A 15,658-nucleotide genomic window follows, 5' to 3' on the forward strand; every position below is an offset into this window, starting at 1 on the left:
ACTGTCTTTGCAGGTTCTCAGGTCTTTGAGGTCTAAAGTTGGTCTTTGATGTCTAAAGTTGCTTGATATACATCAGTTTAAGTAATATCCTTGTCAGGCAGTGATTCTTGAACTATGCCTCTAATGAACATTGTGTTCCATGACAAGAGGAAAAGTATACTGCCACTAATAGAAAACAATCGTAGTCCTTCCCCTTCTGTGATTAAACAACAATCTTTACAAATACACACACACACACACACACACACACACACACTCCATCTTCCCTTTCAAAGGGTTTTCTAGATCATCCACAGGCTCTACTTTATCGTGGAGAATTCCTTTAATGCATGGAGAAGAGAGAAGCTAAAGAAGACAAGACTGAGTTGTTCTACAGAACAAAGATCTGAGGTAGATGGAGAAAGAGAGAGAAAAACCAAATGGGCTGGGCATCAGGAAAACAAATCTGAGAAGTGTGAAACTAAGAAGAGACATTTTTGGCAACAGATGCAAATGCAGTGATAGATGTTGAGAGAAACAGTGACAGAAGAGGGGTTTTTAACAATATTTGCTGACGGATGTGCACCTTCACCTGAGGGGACATTTTGGAGTGGTGAGAACTTTCTATATTTTCTTTTATGTATTTGTTACTAGTGCACATGCAATGATCAAAACTCATTTTACTAACACAAGTGAACAAAGAAATAAACAAAAGACAGAAACAGACTCATAAATACACAGAACAAAATGATGGTCTCCAAAGGGTGAGGAATGGGCAAAATGGGTGAAGGGAAGTGAGAGGTACAAGCTTCCCAGTCACTGAATGAATAAGTCACAGGGATGAAAGGTACAGCATAGGGAATATAGTCAATGGAACTGTAATAGCATTGTATGGTGACAGGTGGTAGCTACACTAGCAGTGAGCACAGCATTGTCAAGTCACTGTGCTGTACACCTGAAATTATGTAAAATTGTGTGTCAACTATAATTCAATTTCTAAAAAATAATTTATGAAATAAAATTTTAAAATTCATCCAATTAAAAAATTTTAAAAATAAAAATTCATCCAATTAAACATTTAAATCTGTGCATTTTATTATGTTAACTATACCTCAAATTAAAAGCAGCGCAGTCCTTCTTTCCTTCCTTCCTTCCTTCCTTCCTTCCTTCCTTCCTTCCTTCCTCCCTCCCTCCCTCCCTTGCACCCTCAATCCCTCCATTCCTTTGTCCTTCCTTTGTAACTCTGTCCAAAAGTCATGGGGCAGACTCAGTGGGGGAGTCACATTGACCCTTGAGATACTGACAGCCCAGTGTTGCTGCAGGATTGGCTACAAAAAGGGATTGAGAAACAGGCAAATATATGAGGGATAATGGGAGTCAGGATTTTAATGGTGGGGAGAAGAAGCAAAAAGGAAAGAAGGAAGGCTTAAATAAACCTTGTAGCTTTAGATTGGAAGTAGTGATAGCAGTACAAATTTTGCATATATATGGACAGAAACAGAAATTATAGATACAAATTATAGATACACGTGGGTAAGTATGTGTGCCTGTACATACATATTATTCCTAGCTCTTTCCAAGATAGCCTGGGAATGACAATATACTTAGTATATTGTCTAGGCACACCTGGTGCCTAGATCTTGGTTTCTACTATAACTATCCAAGGCTACTTGGAAAATTGGCTGATTCTAGGACTAGAAAGTGTAAGACAAGTCTGGAACATTATGTTATGAAGAACAACTCAGATAATGCTCAGAGAATGATAGGGACATGTTAAAAGGACCCAGAAGGCATTTGAAGGGGCTCTCAAAATGAGACAGTTTGAGTGTCAAAATAAGTAATGATAGTAACAAGTTATAATCCATTGACTAAAATGGAAATTAAGGAGTCCATTTTGATAGCAATAAACATATTAACAAGTATATTGGAAGATAAGAAAGTTTTCCTTATGGTAGAGTGCCAATCAATTAATGTAATAGGAATACTGAAATCAGAACATTGTCATTTGGAAATCATCATAGAAATATTTAATTCTAAAAAAAAGAAAAAAAAAAGAAATATTTAATTCTGGCAAAAATACCAATGGATGTTAAACTAGGGGGTATTAGTGGGATTAGAAATGGGATGCTCGGGATCCCTGGGTGGCGCAGTGGTTTGGCGCCTGCCTTTGGCCCAGGGCGCGATCCTGGAGACCCGGGATCGAATCCCACGTCGGGCTCCCGGTGCATGGAGCCTGCTTCTCCCTCTGCCTGTGTCTCTGCCTCTCCCTCTCTCTGTGTGACTATCATAAATAAATAAAAAAAAATTAAAAAAAAAAAAAAGAAATGGGATGCTCATATAGCCTTAAAAATGTCTCCACTTAAAATAAGTATTTATTACAAAAAGAGAAAAAAGGAATTTATAGTGGAAAGATTTGGCAGACATCATCTTAATCAAATTATCAAAATTATATCACCATTAATGAGACAAATTGACATAGTGTGCCCCCAGAGAGGATGTAATGGAAAGGACACAGCATCTCTTCTGCAACAGTCCTGCCCTTCACTTGATGACCTGGGTTGTGTCATGGGAAAATATTGCACATACTCAAGTTGAAGGACATTGTGCAGAATGACTGCCCTGTAATCTTCAAAATGGCCAAGGCCATGAAAGGCAGAGAAAGACTGAGGGACCTTAGGGAGAATTGTTACGTGAGTGTGCCATGTTGTTGCTGTAAGTGCCTGAGGGGATGTTTGGTGAAGGTTGAATGGGGTCTCTGGGTAAAGAGTATTTGGAGGTTTTTGTTCTATTCTTGAAATTTTCTGTATATTTTAAATTTGAAGTTGCTTAAAATATAACAACACAAAACAAATACGTGCCCTTTTTGTGGTTTCCTTGAGGGTGGCCTTAAGCCAAACTGTATAAGGCCTCAACTTTTTTTGGCATCACCCCATAAAAATCAGTATAATGGACAGAATTTTTTCAATTTTAAGTTTGTATATATGTATGTGTATGTGTGTGGATATGCGTGCGTGTGTATGAAGAGAAGTAGTCATAAGCAGTTATATATATATTATGAATACACATTATTTTTGAACCATTGGCATCCAGCTCCTATTTGCCAGCTATTAAACTTTGGAAAATAATGCAAAAATTATAGTATCGAGCCAATGAAGAAACAACTAAATCAAACTTAAGTCTGAACAGCTTTTCAGGGGAGTCAGATGTGTTTGTGGTTTCAGGGGAAGCGGTGTGTTTTCCCTTTTTTGTTGTTAGTAAAATTTTCCCTGGTTTGTGTAATTAAATACAAAGATAATGGATGGTAATGTGCACAATTAATAAATTATCATTATTATTAGTCCTGAGTGTACTGCCACTTGAACATGTCTGAGAATTACAAGATGTTCTCAGAACTCTTCCAAAAACACACATGGATCTAATGAAGAGCCTTCACAATGAGCCTTAGGATGAGACGCAAGCATTCATCTTACATTGGTGAATCATTGCCCCGAGTAACTTCAGCACCATGTGGTTGGCCTGGAGTCTGATCTATCTCCTCCATATAATTCAACTCCCACTAACTGCCTTATAATAAAAAACAAGAAGCTGGCTGATCATCGATGTTACATGACATTTTAAAGACCCATTTAAACTTACCATTGAAGTTTAATTTGGCAGAGTAAATGGAAAAACCCTTAAGAAAAAAAAGCCCCAGGAATTTTGGCAAATCAAGTGGTTGTTTTGTATTGTTGGGGTTTATACTCACCACTAAAGATTAGCCAACCCTTGGACTTAATGTTGCACTTAGTATATTGCTTTGTTAACCCTGGGCAGGAATACACAGACACATAGACATTTATTTTGAAGAATACATGAAAACATTTGTCTTATAAGAAACATAGGACCTTGTACTTGAAACCCTTAATGACTTCATAGATCCATCCCTATTCTCTTTTGTAGATTAAACTATAGAGACCTTGACTCAGAGTTCAAGGTTCTGTCTTCCTAAAATCACATTGCATCACATGTTCAAAAATGTTCTTATTTACTTTACAAGCAGAGACTTTGACCATAACATTAAACGTTTCGCAACAGTTTAGATTAAAAACATTTTTTTTCAATATTGCCTCTTTCTGGGGTGAGATTCTAGCCACATCCACCAACAAGCTCCCAATGCAAAGATGCAAGTGCCTTTTCTCCTCTGATAACAGAATCTATCAGAAACTATGCACATGTTTGCAAAGAGGGTAAAGGAACATATTACAGAGCTTAATGGGCATGATTATACATGTCTACAAAAACACACATGGCCAGCCTGAGTCATCACTGAAACATCTTTGTGTGAATTCTGAGATCCCCTACATGAAAATAGCTTCTACCTTGAAGAAACGAAAGTCTTCTATATACTACAATTTCAATCTTCATCTAGAGCTGTTCTTCTTAACCTTGGCTGTACATTATAATCTCCCAGACCATTTTAAAAAAAAGAAAAGAAAAATTGAATAGACTTGCTGGGGGTGGTAGAGGTCTAGTCATTGATTAATTTTTTTAAGTGCTGAGGTAATTATGATTGCAGTGAGGGTTAAGACCTTCTGTCTTAGCATGGTAATATTTACCTAAGTCAAGTTCAACTGGTAGGTTTCCACCACATACGTTCTCTCTCTTGGCAAAGTGACACTACTCTCTATACTTTCTATATTATGGGACTCCTTGATCTCTTGTGAATTACCTCTTGGCTCCATGAATTTATTCACTCTCTTTTTTTAAAGATTTACTTATTTATTTTACACAGACAGAGAGAGAGAGTGAGTGAGCGAGAGCACAAGCAGGAGGGGAAGGAGAGAGAGAGAAAATCTAAAGCAGACTCTGCACTGAGTGCAGAGCCTGATGTGGGGCTCAATCTCTCAACCCTGAGATCATGACCTGAGCCAAAGTCATGAATCAGATGCTCAACTGACTGCATCACCCAGGCACCCAATTCATTCAGTATTTTACAAACATTTACTAGGCCCTTATTAAGCCAAACTTTGTGGTTGATACTGGAATTTCAGAAAACAAGAAGGCTTCATTGTTGTCTATAAGGAGTTCACAGTTTACTAGGATTGAAATATGGTGCTGTAAATAAAATAATAGAAGAAAGTCAAAGGTGTTTATTTTCCTTAAAAGCACCTGCAGAGGGACACCTGGGTGGCTCAGTGGTTGAGTGTCTGCCTTCAGCTCAGGGGCGTGATCCTGGAGTTCTGGTTTCGAGTCCTGCATCGGGCTCCCTGCGAGGAGCCTGCTTCTCTCTCTGCCTGTGTCTCTGCCTCTCTCTGTGTGTATCTCATGAATAAATAAATAAATAAAATTTAAAAGCACCTGCAGAAACTTCACAGTGGGTATTTCACTTGGATTATGTTTTATAGGACCTTAGTTGTTCAAAGGGAGTAAGGTGGGGTGTGGGAATGTGATGGTAAGGATCAGATATTCCAGGTAGTTGCCAAGGCAAAGAGGCATAAAACAGCAAACAGTTGAATGTTGCTGGAGCAGAATATTTCAGGTATGGAATAGAGGGAGATAGGCTGGAGGGAGGGGGGGATCTAGATGACAGAGCCTCTTATATTCCATGATTAGGGGTTTGAATTCATCCTGAAGGCAGTGAAAGAGAGAGCCAAGGTCAGGTTTATATTTTGGAAAGAGTGTTGATGGTGGTATAGAAGACAAACGGGGGTAAGAGAGTAGTAAGGGAGAGAAAGGGATTGGGGAAGAGAAAGAAAGACAGAAAGAAAAGAAGAAAAGACAGAAATAAAGATAATAAAAGAAAGAAAGAAAGAAAGAAAGAAAGAAAGAAAGAAAGAAAGAAGAAAGAAAGAAAGAAAGAAAGAAAGAAAGAAAGAAAGAAAGAAAGAAAGAAAGAAGAAAGAGGAAGGAAGATAAAGAAAAGAAGGAAAAAGAAAGAAAGAAAAGAAAGAAAGAAAGAAAGAAAGAAAGAAAGAAAGAAAGAAAGAAAGAAAGAAAGAAAGAAAAAGACCTCAGTACATCTCAAACCGAACTTGTCTTCCATTCTGACTTTCCAAATGAAACTTGAACGCTGTGGTGTCAGTGAGTGGGAGCATTTTCATGCAATGAGCAACGTAAAATTGGCCACACTTGGAATTGGAACGTCGCTGTTCTCCCGAGGCATGCATTGGAAGAAAGGACTTTACTCCAAAGAAGGGACTCCTAGCAAAGGACTGAGGACCGTAGTCAGCACTGGAGGGAATTTTGCTGGACAGAATCACCAAACTCAGATGTTCAGGTTTTAAACTGGATTTGGAGAAAAGTGCCCACCATGTAACTGTGATATAGAATCTATGGAGGAGAATATGAGCCAAATAGAACAAAGGAGCATAGTGCGTAGTTCTTCAGAGGATGACTCCTCCAGGAAGGAGGCCATGCCCACCACAACGGAGAGAATGTGATGCCCTGGTTAACGATGGGTTTTAATCATAGTACACTTGAGTAGGAGTCTTGACTCTGCCTCTTATTAGCTGTGGTATCTTCAGCAAGTAAGAGCCTATAGTCAAGTTTTCATCTCTTAATATGAGGATGAAAAGAAAACCTACTTCAAATGCTTGTTGTCAGGATTAAATTGGAATACATGCAGAGTACTTAAAAAGTGCCTGGTTTATACTGAGCGCTTGAGAAAATTTTGTTCTCATTAACATTCTTCTTATTGTTAATATCAATGAGTCAAATGTCTTACACCAAAGTCCTGGAAATTCCCACACAAAACCATAATAGATTTCAATAAGACTCAGTGAATTGGTGTTCATTACTAGAAAACACAAAAGAACAAAAGAAAAAAAAAAGCCACTTTCCATACACTACTGCAAAATGTCAGCATCATCCTTAGGTGGTGGAATATGGGTAGTTTCCTTTCTTCGCTCTTTTTAACATGTCAGGCTGTTGTTTTATTTTGTTTTTGCTGATTTTTTTCAATATGCTCAGTAGAGAAGACAGAAAATCTATTTCCACTTTCGGGGAAAATGTAAGATTTCCTGCATGGAGGGGCACGTGGGTGGCTCGGCTGGTTAAGTGTCTGCCTTCAGTTCAGGTCATGATCCTGGGGTTCTGTGATCCGGCCCTGAGTTGGGCTTCCTGCTCAGCAGGGATCCTGCTTCTCCCTCTCCCTCTGCTCCAACCCCTGCTAGTGTGCTCTCTCAAATAAGTAGATAAAAATCTTAAAAAAAATATTTCCTCCATGGAAATCTACAAACACAAAAGTAGGTATGTAATACTTGTGTGTTACAAGAGCATTCCTGGGCACTGCATACTTGGCCTTGGTCCCCATGGACAGCACAAGCATAGGATCCCTCTGCTCCATGAACTCATCTTTGTATAGAAAATACTACTGATGTTTCCCTCCAATATAAAGCAGAGTCATCATGTCACCCATGGAATGTGTAGTGATCACCAGAAACCCCAGCCAGTTCCTCCAGAGTCAGTCTTCTCAGCGTCCTTTACGCCTGGCAGGTGGATCTGGTGCCAGGTCCCAACTCTCTCCCTTTTCCTGTTTCACATGAAATCCAGAGCTATGGCACATTTGGGACAAAAAGGCTGTGACACTTTGGAATACCAAGGAGAGAACACTGGGATCTTTCCCATAGACATCATCCTCTATTTAGAAAAAACATATTGTAAGCAATCAAAAGGACAGATCCATATGATCTCATTACTAGAGATTCTAGAAGGGAACAGATGAGGGCCTGTGAATAAAACGTTGAAAATGTGTTCACTGATTATCTGAGGTAGAAGAAAATGAGAAGGCAGCCAGAGAAACTAACATGACTTTTCAAGAAGTTCTCTGATGAGCTCAGATATAGAAAGAAAAGACCCTGCTAAAAAGAAAAAAGAAAGAAAAACAGAAAGGAGAGAAAAAAGAAAAGAATGGAAGGAAGGAAATACTACATAGAATGAATTCAAATGCAGCATAAACCAAGTCTGCAAAATATCAGGAGCTCAGATGACTAAGACAAGGCCAGGTTGAGATAAAGATGACGTGAGCTACAAGGACAACAAAGGTCAGAGTCACAACAGGAAGAACGGGGGCGGGTGTTCTACTTCACAAAGAAGAGGTTCATACAGTGGAGAATTATATGTTTATTCTTCTCATTATAGAAGCATGTTTCATCTGTCTAATCAATCTGGAAAACAAATATTTGAAACAAATAAAAATCCTATCATCTTGCCACGTAGAGTTATGTCCTTGCAGCCTTTTTATATACCAAAATCGAAATCAGGATCATACGCAGCACATAATTTTGTGTTTTATTTTCATGTCATAAGCACTTTCCTAGATCACTACTTCTGTTTTAACAGCATGTTCTTTTAAAGTCGCTGTATAAAAACTTTCATTGGGTGTAGTTTAATTATCTCCCAATTTTTGGACATTTAGATGGTATCTTTTACCATGTGACTAATGCCAGAGTTAAGATCCTTTTATAAAATCTCTCAATATATAATGTTCTTAAGATCTTATTTCTAGGGATCCCTGGGTGGCGCAGCGGTTTGGCGCCTGCCTTTGGCCCAGGGCGCGATCCTGGAGACCCGGGATCGAATCCCACGTCGGGCTCCCGGTGCATGGAGCCTGCTTCTCCCTCTGCCTCTCTCTCTCTCTCTCTCTGTGTGTGACTATCATAAATAAATAAAGAAAAAAATATTAAAAAAAAAAGATCTTATTTCTAGATGTGGAAGGACTTGAACAAAAAGCAAAACATTTTTAAGGATCTTGATACACATTACGTGGTTGCCTTCCAAAAAGGTTAGCCAGATTTACGTTCCAACTTTCCAATGCTTGAAGGATCTAAACACAGGGCAAAGAGAGAGCACAATTATTTAATCTTCAGTCTTCTTCTGGCTTATCTAGCAAAGAAAATTATACTTACACCAAAAAAGGTAAGGTGGACATTATGAAGATGGAATTGGAATTCAACTAAAAAATACTATGAGTAGCTAGCTATTCAAAATGTATTTCAGAGGGGCACCTGGCTGGCCTAGTTGGTGGAGAGTGTGACTCTTGATCTTGGGGTTGTAACTTCGAGCCTCACGTTGAGTGTAGAGATTACTTAAAAATAAAATCTTTAAAAGAATGCATTTCAGGGCTATTAACCGAGGAAAATGTATCCCAAGTTGCAAGATCTTGTAGTTGTGACCTCAACATCACTGTCATTATTCTTTATATGATGGTAAGGAAAACAATCTAATAACATGAATATTTTATTTTAAAAAGTACATATACAACATTGTGACGTCATAAAGAATATATATAGAAAAAATGCTAGAAGTTAATGCACCAAAATGTTGAGTATGTCAGCTAGAAGGAGAGGGTTTTTTTTTTTCCTTATTTTCTCCATTTCCAAATTTTGTGTAATGAATTTGTAACACTATATGGTGGGGGAAAATGAATTTCTAAAAATGACAAGAGAGATTCCTGAAGACACAGGAGGAAAAGCCATAGTTTGTGAAAACCAAGGATCAGTAAGTTTGACATAAATCCACAGCCCAATGGTTTGAATTGTTATGTGCACTTGGATGAAGGTGAGGGGATCACTAAAAACCAACATGGGTTCTCTTCCAACAGGTTACAACATAGTAAAATTGAGTCTGATTTTGACACAGTTATTAGGCTAACAGACAAGGGGAAATGCTCTAGCTGTGGTGTGTGCCTCCATTTTAGCAAACTTTTTGATGACACTCCTCCTGATGGAATCCCTGGGAGGGGGACACTGAGTGTGAGTTGGACTGAGGCATCTGGATGGCTCAGTCAAAAGAGTGTGTGATTCTCCATCTTGGGGACATAAGTTTGAGCCCCATGCTGGGTGCAGAGATTACTTAAATAAATTTTTTTAATTTAAAAAAAGGGCGAGTGGTTCAGTCAATTAAGGGGCGGTCCTTGATTTCAGCTCAGGTCATGATATCAGGATCCTGGGATGGAGCCTGAGTTGGCTCCGCACTCAGCGGGGAGTCTGCTTCAGGCTTCTCCCTCTCCCGTGGCCCCTCTCCCCACTCGCTCACTCTCTCTCTCTGTCTCTCTCTCTAAAATAAATAAATCTTTTAAAAAAATCTTTAAAAAATATTTGAAGTGTGGATTGGACTCACATATTACCAGTTGACTTTGCAGCTGCTTGAACAAACTGTATGCGAAAGGCTCTGTTAAGTAGCTCTAAGGAAACAACCAAACCCCACGGGGGTTTAATAGCTCTAATGGGGTTAGATTATGTGAAAGTGTACAAAGTCTTGGGGAATGGTTCGCAATTTTTTAAAAAGATTTTATTTTATTTATGTATTCATGAGAGACACACAGAGAGAGGCAGAGACACAGGTGGAGGGAGAAGCAGGCTCCATGCAGGGAGCCCAAGGCAGGACTCGATCCTGGGACTAGGATCAAACCCTGAGCCGAAGGCAGATGCTCAACTGCTGAGCCACCCAGGTGTCCCATGGTTCGCTATTTTTAAGATGGTTGGAGGCAAAGATCTCTCCCATGAATACTATCTACTGCTTTTTTTTTTTTATTTTAATTTTTGTGCTCACTTCGGCAGCACATACACTAAAAAATTTAGTCTTTAAATTTAGAGTGGGTATAGACACCCAACAATGTTGAATTATGTGGACTCCTCAAGAAGATCATGGATTTTAAGAAACATTCTTAAAGCATCTCATTATATGAATATGTATGAACATATCAAGGACCCTTACAGATGTCTCCTAGGTGAAAACAAATCCAACTGGTCATTCAGCCTGTCAAGGGCATTATGACTTTCCCTTTGTTTCTGTGTGTTCTCTTATCAGTTTTCTTCAACACAGCATACCTACCTTCATGTACTTGCCCTGCTCCTAATCTTTCCATCAACATCCTAGAACTAAAGATCTTTGTGCTATGTGCATAGGAGTACACTCCTCTCCTTACTCAGTCTGTTATACAAAAAGCTGATAATTTAGAAAGCCTTTTCAAGACGAAAACTATAGAATTTTGTCCCGAGTCCTATTCTGTTTAATAGTTTCAACAACCAGATGAAGTCCAAAGAACACTCCTGCAGGTTTTCAGATGTTGCACAAGCCAAGAGAACACAGAGTTGATCACAAAAAAATGCAACATCAGCCAGAAACCACAGGATAAGCCACAGGATAAATTTCACAAGACTGATGTAAATCACAGCATGTAGGTTGATTGAGTAGAGGGCGGAGTAGTTGTAGCTTGAAGAATTTCCAGATCCTTCTATTGACCACAAGTTTAGCTTGACCCCCAGGATGGGACTGAAATGTAATCAAGTTAGGCTCTGTTCAAAGACATAGACAAATCCTGTCTCAGACACAATTGCTCCTTTGTATTGTGCTGGTCAGACCAAGTTTGGCAGTTCTTACGGAGCATACCAAAAAGTCAGAATTCTCTGAAAGACAATGAATAGTCTCAAAGTCATGTAATGGGATAATAATTCAAAGGATCATGGATGTTTACTCTAGAGACGAGAAGATTTAGAAAGCTGTCTCCAAGTATTTCAAAGATCCATTACGTTTTGAGTTGTTCCTGGAGGCAGGACTTGGATTAATGAGTAGCATTCATAGGGAAGAAGGATTCAATATATAAAATAAATGTTTAATAATTAAAGATGTTCAGCCATGGAATTGGTTTCTTCAAGAAATAGTGAGAGTTCCGTCACTGGTAACATCAAGGTTCTGGATCCTTCGGAGTTCAATGAGTAGTCATCCCAAGAACAGATCAGGTCACTCCTGTTTAGACACTCCATGGCTCCCCATTAAAATTAGAACAAAATGCAGACTCCTCACTGTGGTCCACAGCGCCCTCCGTAGTCTGGCCCCTTCTGACCTGTATTTTCCGCTCTTTCTCCTTTGCTGCATTTTGTCTATTTATTCATTTACTTTGTGATTGTTCTTTAAGGATGACCATGCACCAAGCCAGCTGCAAACAAAGCCAGCAAAAGTCTGTGCCCTGAAATTGCTGACATTCTAGTGGAGGAAGAAAGACAAGAAGATAATGATAAGAAACAAATAAATGAAGTGTCAAGTGGTAAGTGCTATGAGGAAAAATAAACAAGGTAAAAGAACAGCGAGTGATAGGAGGAAGTGCTATTTGAAATGGGGCAATCAGGGCAGGCCTCTCTGAGGAGGTGACTTAGGGCAGAGACCTGAAGGAAAGGAAGGAGCAAACTCCAGGGATCCCTGAGGTTGTATTAAGGACACAGATCCAGGTCAGGAAGGTGATGGGCATGTCCAAGGAAGAGCCCAGCGAGGCTGGCGGGGAGTGAGCAAGAAGTGAGTGAGGTCTGAAATGGGGTAGGGAGGGGACAGTGAGGGGAGAGAAGCAGATCTTTTGGGGAAAGGATCCCTCTCGTGGCTGTGTGCGGAGCGTTCTCTAGGTGAACACAGATTAGAGCAGGGGGACCAAGACGATGGGCTCTCTAATAGTCGCTAAGACAGTTTGGGGTGCCAGAGACTTACTAGAAATAAGAACCAACACTTATGAAGAAAGGAAAAGCTAGATTGCCAGACAAAAAAGCGGAACTGAAATGTGAAGCCAGCAAGCCTCGGGCAACCCAGTGGGAAGCTCCGGGGCAAGTATTGGCCACCAGTGTCCTGAAATGTCTGGGCTTCTGTGTCCCCTCCCAGCTCAGTCACAGGAGGCAGGTTGCCCAGGATGGGCATGACATCAGGCAAGGACTGGAGTTCCTCATCAAAGGACATAACAGTGGGAGGCTGTGTGCCAGCCACACTTCCTGTAGATGAGCAGCAATCTTCCCTGGTGGAAGATTTTGCTGGGGCATCCGTGTGACTCCCACAGAGGTAGATGCAGAAATTGCTGGAGTTTCTCTTTTATGCATTCCTGTCTAAGAATATTCCCTGAGTTTTATCAGGGCCAAGGGCTGCCCAGCTGGACACCACATTTCCTAAAACTCCTTTGTAGCTAATGGGGCTGTGTGACCACATCCTGACCAATGGGATGTAGGGGGAAGTGATATACTCAACTTCAAGGCTGCATCCTTAAAAGGAAGCCAGCTTCTCCCCTACACACACACACACACACACACACACACACACACACACACACTCACTCGTTTCCTCTCCCTTGCTGTAGGCTGGAATAGAAGACATGGCATTGAGCCTGCTTCAGCCATGAAGGGAAGAACAGTAACTTAAGGAATACTGGAGACGCAAGATAGAATCTGGTTCCCTGGATGACCTCACAGCATAGAACTTTCTTCTACCTCTTGGCTAGGGAAAAATAAGCAGCTACCTTATTTGAACCCCCGTATTTTTAGTTCAGTATCTTAGCTAGGATGGTATTTCAGTTCCAGCACATTAGCCGACACCCTAGCTACCGCTGAGGCAATTGCCATAGCTCATGTGTTGCACCAAGATGGTAGCTATGGAAGTGGTGAGCAGTGATCAAATGCACTTGGAAGAAACAGTCATCGTGATTTGCTGATGGATGGAATATGAGATTCCAGAAAAAGAGAAGGTTAAGAATGACCTAAATTGTAAGCTTCAGCAATTGGAGAAATGGAGATGCCATTTATTGAGATTGGGAGACCAGGAAGGGGTTGACTTTGAGGTCGGTTCATGAAACCAGAACTGCAGCTTTTTACCCAATAGATTTGGGACACTTTCTAAAGCCAAGTTGGATATAAGAATCTGGAATTGAAGAAATAAGGATAGGCTGGAGAGATGATTCTGGGAGTTTATTGTTGGTATTTAAATAGTCTTGTTTCTTTCCCTGAAACATGCCAAAGTCTTTGCACTATTTCTCTTTGCTTGGAAAACTCTTCTTTGAGACATTTGGGTGGCCCTCCCTCTCATCACGGGAGGCTCCTTCTTTCTACAAACCTGGTAAAAACATCATCCTGACTCCCCATTCATTCACTCAGACCCACACCGCCCTGCTTTACCTGCTCCTCACACTTACCAGCACCTGAAGTTATCTTTACTAATTTGCTTGTGTATTTATTACCTGCCTTTCCACTTGGAGTGCAGGCCCCTCTAAGACTGACTCTGCCTTTACCTGTTATGTCCTCAGCACCCAGAAAGTGCCTAACACCCAAGTCAGTGCTCCATAAATAGCTGTCAACTGACTGATGGAAGAACATTGTCGCTCAAAGCCATTTCTCTGGCAACACTCACCAACTTCACATTCTCTTGTGCTAATAAAGCTCTTTGGAAAATGCAAACACTTCTTGGAAAAGTTAAGTCTCATCCATATTGTAACAAAAATTAATTTAATAGGGTCATATATATAGTAAATACCTATTATAAGTATATAATAAACATATAGATAGACATCAGATAGGGTAGCATTCAAGAAATAAGCATTTTGGTTGAAATGGAAGGAGCATCTTGAAGGGGGTAGATGGGCCTGGCGGCAACTAGAACAAAACAATAAAACCGTGGAGTGAGAGTAAATGTGACTGAGCCAAGCAGAGAGAGAGGGCAGATACAGGGAAGATGCAGAATAGAGAGTGACCAGGGCCAGTTTTATCTTCTTGTAGCATCCCTAGAAGCTGGGTGCTGAGCCTGAGTTAAAAGATCCCGGTTGCCATTGAACAGTGTGTCTTGAGCACCTTCAAACTAATGTTTTTATTCTTTTTTAAAAAAAGATTATTTATTTATTTATTCATGAGAGACACAGAGAGAAAGAGAGGCAGAGACACAGGCAGAGGGAGAAGCAGGCTCCATGCAGGAAGCCCAACGTGGGACTTGATCCCGGGACCCCAGGGTCATGCCCTGGGCCGAAGGTGGCAATAAACCGCTCAGCCACCCAGGCTGCCCCTAATGTTTTTATTCTTTTTAAACAAATGTTATTTATTTATTTAAGAGAAAGAGAGAGTGAGCGCATGGGGGGAGAGAGGGAGAAGCAGACTCCCCACTGAGCAAAGAGCCAGAGATCATGACCTGAGCCCAAGGCAGACACTCAGACACCGACTGAGCCACCCAGCCACCCCCAAACTAATGTTTCTAAACAAACCAATGTCTTCTATTGGAATCTGGCGGAAATTCTGGAATTGTCTTTCACCGAGATCATAATTTCACAACAACCCACAATATAGGAGAAACAGGTTGTTTAACTCAGGTCTCAACGGACGTTTCCTTTAGTGAACAGCAGGTGGCGGAACAGACCCCAACGTGCAGGCCGCGTTCTGGTTCTGAAGATTCAGAACATGAATTTGGCGAACCAGTCACACATTAACGAGCCTCTATAGATGGAGATGTTTCAATGCATCAGCAAAAGCAGATGGTAGCCTGTGCTTTCCCACCCCACCCCCCTTTACTTGAAGGAACACTAAAAAGATCTTCACCTTTTGCTCCATGATTCCTCCCCGTTACCCAAATACTAACCTTTTCTCCAGCTAAATGGAAAATGTGTGAATGGTATAGAGAACACAAGTTAGCGATAATAACTCTTGGAGTTGCATTTATGTGTGAAAGTGACTTATTTAGTTCATGTTGCCGCAACAAGGAAATGTATGAACATATGTATGTCACATAAGAATATTTCTTCGAGCAAATAGAAATGAATAATTAAAGTTGATGTATTTACTATGATAAGGCTTCCCTTTGGCAGTACACCAGCAAACCAATTTCACAGCAGAAAAACATTCTTTTTTTTCCTGGAGAGTTTGTCATTTGGACAGAGTAAATATGATTAGAGTGACACCTGCTTTGTAACTTA

General features: G+C 40.3%; 1 long non-coding RNA gene across 1 annotated transcript; it reads left to right on the plus strand.

Moving 5' to 3' along the window:
• Nucleotides 1-417: 417 nt before the first annotated feature.
• On the plus strand, nt 418-14,136 carry LOC118355786 (uncharacterized). The gene is made up of 3 exons (XR_004818923.2): nt 418-592; nt 11,876-12,004; nt 13,070-14,136. It is a non-coding gene; the product is annotated as an uncharacterized LOC118355786 (long non-coding RNA).
• Nucleotides 14,137-15,658: the final 1,522 nt, after the last annotated feature.

The sequence above is a fragment of the Canis lupus genome, chromosome 9 (genome assembly GCF_003254725.2).
Source record: "Canis lupus dingo isolate Sandy chromosome 9, ASM325472v2, whole genome shotgun sequence".
In the NCBI taxonomy this organism is placed as follows: Eukaryota; Metazoa; Chordata; class Mammalia; order Carnivora; family Canidae; genus Canis; species Canis lupus.